Source organism: Canis lupus, chromosome 3, assembly GCF_003254725.2.
Source record: "Canis lupus dingo isolate Sandy chromosome 3, ASM325472v2, whole genome shotgun sequence".
NCBI classification, from domain to species: Eukaryota; Metazoa; Chordata; class Mammalia; order Carnivora; family Canidae; genus Canis; species Canis lupus.
The window spans coordinates 57,920,269-57,929,024 of record NC_064245.1 but is presented as its reverse complement, the minus strand read 5'-3'; the positions used below and the strand labels follow the sequence as shown (position 1 = coordinate 57,929,024).

At 48.8% G+C, this 8,756-nt stretch overlaps 1 long non-coding RNA gene across 2 annotated transcripts in view; it reads right to left on the bottom strand.

Annotated features, from left to right (window-relative positions):
* Nucleotides 1–3,218: 3,218 nt before the first annotated feature.
* The window catches only part of LOC112653611 (uncharacterized), a 14,912-nt gene continuing 9,374 nt past the window's right edge, over nt 3,219–8,756 (bottom strand). The window contains exons 2-3 of one of the 2 annotated variants that reach the window (XR_003132302.3): nt 4,989–5,080; nt 3,219–4,082 (exon numbers count right to left, since the gene is read on the bottom strand). This is a non-coding gene — a long non-coding RNA (uncharacterized LOC112653611). The remainder of the gene's footprint in view (nt 4,083–4,988; nt 5,081–8,756) is intronic. The other variant, XR_004814243.2, reaches the window with a different exon arrangement.

The window sequence follows — 8,756 nt, the reverse complement described above, 5'->3', positions numbered from 1 at the left end:
GCAAGAATAAGTCAAAGGTGGTTCAGAGCGTTTCTCATTGCATCTTCTCAGGAGGCACATAGTGATTGCTTGTCCCACTTTCGGTGATGGTAAGATTGGTCTATGAGTTCAGGCATTGCCTCATCCTAATCCTCCACCTGTAAAGCCCCTGCCAGCCCTCCTAAAGTTTTACCACCACTGATGGTTGTGGCCTGGATCAGCTATTTCACTGGGGCTCGAAAGTGATGATATTTTTTTCTAATTCAATCATCTGCTTCTGTCCTTATTCACTGGACTACTTTTCTAAAGAAGAATTTTTCCCCGATCAACTATTTGGTTACCCTGAAATACTGTCCCTGTAGAATGAAGCTGCATAAGTGTCTTATTTTTTTCTCTTACTAATTTTTGGAATGGTGAGTTGGTGCCTGTGGTATAAAAATATATATGTTCTTTGTCCCTGATGGTTCCCAAGGGATGGGAGTGTCTTTTGTCCTAGATCTCTGGTGGCACTAGAGTTGAGGCTAATGAGTTGATCTGGGGTGGGGGCCCCTGCACAGTCTTGGGGAAAGGCTTATACCTGAAAGTGATTACAATGGGGAACTTCCAGCCCCACCTAACAGCCTGGGGCCAGTGATCAAGCTCTGGAAAGACTTTTGAACAAAGAGATTCCAAGAGCTTCTGGGTAGATGTGCAGGAGGATGGCGGGAGGACATGAAGCTTTGGGCTCCCCCACCCCAAATCTGACCTTGTAGATCTCTTCTGTGTGGCCATTAGCAATGGCATATATAGTCCAGCTAGGATCACCAAGTCCCCCTCCTGGGCTTGTGTCATTTTGCATCCTCACGGGTCATCTGTGAGTGGTTTTCTGCAGCCTGACATTGGCAGCTATGACTCAGCATCTGTGTTTGCATGAATATAACAGGTAAGAGAAGTCATCTCAGTGTAGATGTAATTAGGAATGCCCTTTCCTGCTTTGTCATTTCCTTCCTTCCTTCCTTCCTTCCTTCCTTCCTTCCTTCCTTCCTTCCTTCCTTCCTTCCTTCCTTCCTTCCTGTGTTCATCACACATCCCACACTGTGAGCTCATGTGCACAGGATGTTCTGACTGCTGTTCCTAGGGTCACACATGCCAGGTCTAGCTGCGAACAGGCAGGAAAGAGTCTTGTTGCCCTGGCACTGACTTTCTGATGAGGAGAGACAATTAATTAATGCAGTGGCACTAAATACATGGTGGGTGGTACGCGGATGACAACTGAAAGAGTGAGTGACAGGTCAGTCAGTGGGCAACACCTGTTAGTCCATTTGCTGAGTCTCATAGATTAGATGCCAGATGCTGGATAAGGACTAGGGCTTTCTTGGTCAAGGCATATCCAGAGTCTTTGATGAAGATGGTGGGGTAAGGTGTGGACTCGGTTGGTCACTAGGGCAGCAGGGACTGGCTGGCACGTGTGTCATGGACCCTGTGAACATGGCAAGGATCCGATGTGGTCTTTATTCCAGGCCAGTAGGACAGGAAGATGTGAAATCCAGCCACACCATGAGCAAAATGCCTTCATAGTGCAGTGGGAATGTGGAAGGCTCCCCAGAGCATTCCCCAGGATGGCTGAGGGAGTGGGGAGGCCACACAGGGCTTTGGAAGGTGGGTGCTGGGTGAGGCAGGGGTCCCTCCCTCAGGTGTCAGGTGGAGCCAAGGAGGGGCAAGGGGCTCCTCAGGGCAAGCCCCCCATTATCTTCCTATTTGCCCATCGGCACAATCGTGGGGGCCTGGTAGCTTGTGATCTTGGGCACTTCACGTCTCTCTACACCTGTCACAGGCACAATAATGGCCCCCAAATATGTCCATATCCTAAGCCCTGAAGCCTGTGAAATGTGTGGCCTTCCACAGCAAAAGAGACACTGCAGGTGTGGTTAAGAGTACCCCAGACTACCTGGCTTAGTGTGTCAGAAGGGTCCTCAGGAAGGATCAGGGAGGCAGGGGTCAGAGAGAAGGGGAGCCACCAGGAGTCAGGAGTGTGGGTAGCCCAGACAGGCTGAGGTGGTGAGGCGCCAGTTCTTCCCAGAGTCGCCACAAGGCAGGTGGCCCCTCCGTTGCCCGAATTTTAACCAAGTGTGACCCATTTCTGACCCCTGCCCTCTGGAGCTGTAAGATAAATTTGTGTTGTTTTAAGCCACTAAATTTGGTCATTTGTTATGGCCACTATTGGAAACTAGCACAACCTCTTGGTTTCCTGATCTTCAAAATTGGGATCACAACACTTTCTACCTGGGGGCGTTGCTGTGATGATCTGTACATGGTGTGCATAGGATGCTCCCAGTGCAGAAGAGACTCACCTGTGTCATTCCTCCCCAGGCTCAGCTGACTCACCCCAAGGCCTCCATTGTCCCCATCATGTCTGCCTCACCCCTTAAACTACACGAGAAGGTTTACAGATGGCCTTGGGGTGCACAGCCTCCCGAGTGGTGCCATTCACCTGCTCTATAGCCAGTGGCTGCGGGTCAGAAGGGAGTGGCCTGGGGAGGGCCCACGGTGTGGGAAGGCAGAGCCATGGTCCCCAACAGAAAACTGAAGCTCGTTGTGATGACAGGCATGGGCCAGCAGTCAGGGACACTGAGCCGGCCACTGGTCTGTGTGCCCCCAGGGTTCGCCATCCCCACCCACAGGCCTCTGGTAGCACTGGGGCAAGAGCACATGGTCCCCGAGGCCCTTCATCCCAAATTCCTATCAGTTGACACAAAGACTGGGTTTCCGGAGGAGGATCTAAAGTGTTGGGGGAGATAGTTGGGGTTCTGCTGACGTGTAGACATGGCCCTTCTTGCTGAGGACACTTGGTGACAAGGTCTGGAGTTGGGGATGGGTGACAATCCAAGATCAATCATGTGGTTTCTGCCAAACACAGTACGCTGTTCAAGGGAACATGGCTGATCCCAGACAGCTTATCAACTGCTCTCGGCGCCTGACAACACAGCATCATTTTGAGAAAAAGGTTGAGGATCTTTACACACCAAGTGTGTGCATGAGAGTATCCTCATCTTTCATTGAATGTGTGGGAGCACACACCTTCCTGCATCTCCTCCAGTGATGTACGAGCAGGTTTTCTTCATTTTAAGCTACATCTATTTCTCTTTATTTATGTATTTATCTATTTATTTATTTAAGCAGACTCTATGCCCGGTGCTGAGTCCCATGCGGGGCTTGAGATCCACACCTGACTTAAGATCAAGACTCTGACGCTCAACCAATCATGTCACCCAGGTGCCCTTACATTTATTTTTAAAGTAATTTAAATTTGTGTTTAGTTATCAAATGCATGTTCATTGTAGGAAAACATTTCATGGAAAATGTAGAGGAATAGAAGGGAAAACCACCAAAACACCGTCACATGGATAGAGCTGCTGTAATTCCCATAATTTTATACACACACATTGTTCAACATTACAGATCATACATGTCAGCCCATATTTCATATTTCCCTAACGTCAGGTTTAGTGGCTGCCTACATTTCAGTTTAAAGGAAACTATCATATTAATATTAATGTCATCTGTGAGCTTCTGATATTCAGGTCTTTTCTTCTTTAAAAATTTTTTTTAAAAGATTTTATTTATTTATTCATGAGAGACACAGAGAGAGGCAGAGACACAGGCTGAAGGAGAAGCAGGCTCTCTGCAGGGAACCCAATGTGGGAACTCAATCCCAGGACTCCAGGATCACAACCTGAGCCAAAGGCAGACACTCAACTGCTGAGCCACTCAGGTGTCCCTGTCTTTTTTTTTTTTTAATTTTTAAAAAGTGATCTCTATACCCAGTGTGGGGCTCGAACTCATGACCATGAGATCAAGCTTTGTGTGTTCTGCTGTCTTTTCTTAATTCTTGCTTCTGTTGGTTCCACTCTGGTCTTCAGATCCAAGGACATTGAGGTCACACGATTCTAGAGTTGAGGGACATGTGTGTCCCCTGCGCATGTGGGGACCGTCCTGTGTCGCGTGTGGGAGTGCTGTCAGCAGCAGCGGTTGAGGCAGCTGTGCGCTGGGGCCAGACCTCATGGTTTGGCAGCACCCTGGCTGGCTCCATCAATCCCTCACTGTCCATGAAGCCCAGGAATCTGCTGTGTCAAAGCCAAGAAAGTCAGGTAAGGATGGAGACAAGAGAGCAAACAGCAAGTCAGAGCCTGGGTGGACGGGTGGGGGGTGAGGAGGAGCCAAGCATGAGAGAGGAAGGACCCATGGAAACAGTCCTGCCTATGAGCTTGGTCCTGCTGAGCGGTGACATCCTGACAACACATGGCCCTGCCCAGATGAGGTGCCTTAGGGACCAGGTGGTGTCTGGAGGGCTACGCTGCTGCCCGGCTCCCCAACCAGGTGGTCTTCAGTTGTGTTCTCAGAGCTTCAGGTTGGGAAGTTTGGGGCCTCGCATAGCCAGCGTGGCTAACCCTGTGCCCTCTCCTCCCCTGTCCTAGGTCAGTGACCCATGAGGCCTGGCCCTTGTGCTCCTGCTGTTCTTAGCCACCTGCCCCAGCCCGACTGAGCCTGCTTCCAGGAGGGCAGCTCACCAGGTGCAGGACAGACAGCATTACTTGCTTCTGGTGCGACATGTTGCAGACTTTTCCAAAGCGAGTTTTCCAAAACGGTGGTGTCAGGACAGCAGGATACTGCTTCTTGGAGGGTAGCTCTGGGCCCAGCACAGGACCCAGAGAGTCAGAATGTTTGGTTGTAAACTGACATTCCCCGTAAGCTGGGCAGGTGTTTCCTGCACACATCAGGGTTGGAGCATCACAGGAGGGGTGGTCCCCGCCCCAGCCTCCCCCAGGAATTCGGGGGACTATGCTTCACCATGGTGTGAATTTCTGTCTGCTTCCCTTTTATCACTATTCTTTCCCTCTGAAAGGGAAAGAATACACATGTGTCCTACACATAATAAACCCACAACAGCTGCTGAATGAATGAATGAATTGATTAATTAATGAGTGAATGAATATAATGTAAAGTTAACAGATTACAATATAAAATTGCACCTGCAGGAGCTCCTGGCCAGCTCTGTCCATGGAGCCTGTGACTCTTGATCTCCTGGATGTAAGTTCAAGCCCTGTGTAGGGTGCAGAGATCCCTTAAAAATAAAATCATTAAAAAATAAAAATAAATAAAAGCAAAATAGCCCCTGTAATATAATTGCAGTTTTATAAAAAAATGCATGTAAAATATTCATAGTTTTTTCCCTAAAAGCTGTTACAAGACAGGCATTTGCATGTATTATTTTTCCTCCCTTGCATGTGAAGGAGTCTTCTGCTTCCCCCCCCCCGACCTCTAGGGGAAGGAAGGAGTCCACATGCCTGGACTCTCCCCAGGGAACTGAGCATCAGTTCCAACATCAAGAGAAAGGAGAAGCTACAGGGTGTGAAGCAAGGCCACCTAATCTAATGTTGAGAAGGGATCAGAGGCTCTCAGATGAGAAAGAGAGCCTTGGGGCACCTTCTATCGGGGTTGACAGGCCACTGGCAGTGGCTTGCAGAGGGACCAAGAGCACTTTGGGGCAGCCACAGGTGTGCAGGTGCACAGGTGTGCAGGTGGGCAGGTGCGTAGGTATGCAGGCACGCACGCAGGTGTGCAGGTAAGTAGGTGTGCAAGTGTGCAAGTGTGCAGGTGCGCAGGTGTGTCGGTGTGCAGGTATGTAGGTGTGCAGGTGAACAGGTGTGCAGGTGTGTAGGTGTCCAGAGGCTGGAATGGGAAGGAATGTTTAAGAAGTGCATCTGTGGATTATGAATTGGATTCCCTTTGATTTTCTTTGAAGATCTCCAGTGAAGATCCCAGTTGCTTTTGATTGCTCTTAGGAAGTGGTTTTTCAACACACATAACCGGGCTGGGGCTGGACTGCGTGGACTCCTGGCTTTTGCAGGAAGGAAACACATGGCAATATTACAGATGGTTTGTTCAAGGCAGTGGCGTCACGTGGGGGTTTAACTTTATTCTTTATCTGCTTCGGTGCCTTTCACATTTCCTCACCATAAATGTATTCCCTTTATAATAAAGAAAAACAAGCTTTCATAGTTTTCTTTCCCTTGATCCCTTAGGGAGTGTCTGTGTAGCAGCGAGGAGCTGCCTGGGACATCGGCCCCCTGCCTGCCTGTGCCGCAGCCCTGGGTAGGTGTCCCCGTGGCCCTCGCTAGGTCCCTCTTCTGACTCCCAAGCAACTCCCTCTCTGGCTGGCTCTGCTTGGGCTGTAACCCAGGGGTCCAAGTAGCCGACGGCTCTAGGGGGGGGGGCCTTGCATCTTTACCCCGGGATCTACTGTGTCTCTCCCCAAAATGAGGGTTTTGTTAATGGCTGTACCAGTCTGACTCATGTACATGAAACTCTGTTTGTTTATCTGTTTTAATTTCAAGTTTTATAAAATTCCATCATGATACTCAGCAGAGGCTACTTTTCCAGATCATAGGAGAGGTGGCTTTGGGCTGCCACCCAGGGTGACCAGTAGTTCTGCTTTGCCCATGACCGAAAGGGGTTTTGGGACACGGACCTTTTCGGTGTGGAAACAGAAACTCCCTGACACATCAGGACGAGCCAGACACCGCTGCCACCATCAGGCACCCACCTGGACTTCAATGCTACCTTAGTCCTCGGCTGCTTCTGGTGGTGTCAGGGACACTTGTCCCCCTGGAACGACAGATGTGAAAAATGCCCCTTCTTCTCCTGGATCACTGCAGGAATCAGATTAAAATGAAGGAACTTCCCTCTGTATATGTTGGCCTAAAGGAAGTGACCAACTGTTGGAGCCAGACAAGGGGTCTTGGAAGAAAGGGGGACATCACACCTGCCCACCGCACCAGCAGAGACACCGCCCAAAGGAAACATCTCCGAGAAGTTCCAGCATCTTCTGCTCAGGGGCTGCCCCTGCTGCAAGCCCATACGCTGCTCCCATGGGCTCTGCAAACAGGGGCTGTGTCCCCACGACAGGTGGGCCACGGGCCCCTGTCCTGGATCCTGGAACCCTGCACATGGTGAAGCTCCTCCGGGGGATGAGAAGCGTTTGGAGACGAAGAATCACAAGACACTCACAGGACCCAAAGCACAAGCTGACAGCTTCTAACTAGGTTAGCTAAACAAGGCTGCTCCTCGGAGGGAAGTGCCAGCACGGACTCTATTTTGGGCATTTCAGAGGAACATTGGTGATCATGACTTACACTGGATAGAGTGCCTATTTAGGGACATTCGTTTCACTGAAATATTTGCTGAGTATTTTTATAAAGCACTTCAAATCCGAAAAGATAAAAACAATCTCCGCAGGAGCCCTCAGAAGAGGGTGGTGAGGACACCGGCGATCACAATGCTGTAGCGTTTATGGTGCAACGACACTTTGAATACCACCTCTTCAGAGCCAAGTGAGAAAGAGCAGAGCAGAGGTGGCAGCAGAAATTGGGCATCAAACGAGTGTTGTGAGCTCAGTACCTCTGCTGATTTTCCCATAGCTCCCACTTTCCCCAGAGGACGGGAGAGTGCTAGGAAGTTCCAAGGGGTCCTCACTCCTTCCCTTGGCAGAAGGAGGGTGAGCTTGGGGAACTGTGGATGTGCTCACTTCCAGCCACCCGCAGGTGTAGACAGCTTCACCTTCACCCTGCTTCCAGAAAGACTCGGTGTCAGCAGCCTCGGGTGTCCACAGTGACATTCTGGCAAGGACAGTGTACCTGAAATTCTTAACCCCGGGCATTAAATCACCTGGAGTTTATTTTCCTGAGTCAGCAAGTCTGGAAGAGGCCTGAGATTTTGTGTCTTGAACATGCTCCCAAGTAATTCTGCTGCTGCTGGCACCACACTTGGAGAGCAGGATGCAGAGCCAAACATGCTGGCCCAGTTGCTGGGAAACGGAGGGTTTCTTTGATGGTCACTAGCTCTGGTCTCGGGTAACCCTAAGACTGCTGCTTCTCCAACCACATAGGATGTGCGTGGACAGTGTGTCATGGCTAACACCTTTCCAGCCCAGCCGTTCCACGATCACAGGGGTGTGGGGCAGCAGAGCTGGAGTCAGCTCACGAGAACTGGTAGTTGCAGTTCCTGGAATTTTTTGAGCCTTTGTCAAACATAAACATTATTAAAAATTAATATATAAACTTACAATTAAATTCCATTAAGAAACAAAGGGGATAAATACTCAAAATTTATCCCTTCCTAATTATTTAATACCTCTTACTATATTATCTGTGCTCTTGAGGTTCTTTAGCTTTGCTGTGTCGGTATGCTGGGAATACTATATAGAGGTTTGTCTCTCTTCCCAACTCTGCATTCGGTGATAGCCCAATGGCAGCTTGGAATAGGCCACATGGAAGAATTGGCACAACCCAACTGGCAGGTGCAACAAACCTTATTTATTGATTTATTGCTTGACTGATTGTCTACACCAAAGAAAGTACCTAACAGGAAAAACTTATAATAATGCAGATCAAACATAAAGTTAGTGTGGAAACTGAAGCAGATTTCCGTTTCACGAATGTAATTTGTATGCGGTGAGAAACAGTTGAAGAGTAGATCCCATGTCTGACGGGATGACAGTACATTTTGGGGGGAAGGAGTAGGTGGGCTGGGATGCAGCTCCATTTGTGAAATTGTAGTTGGCTTGCATTCATAAACTGGGGATATAAAAGTTTGTTAAAAATCGATGAACCTGTTCTATGAAAAACAATTGATTGTATGGAATTTACAAAAAATAGATTGTATATTTTACTATTATTTGTAAATACCATGCTACATGCCACTTATATTAATCAGGTTTATTTATTTATTTTTTTTGACAA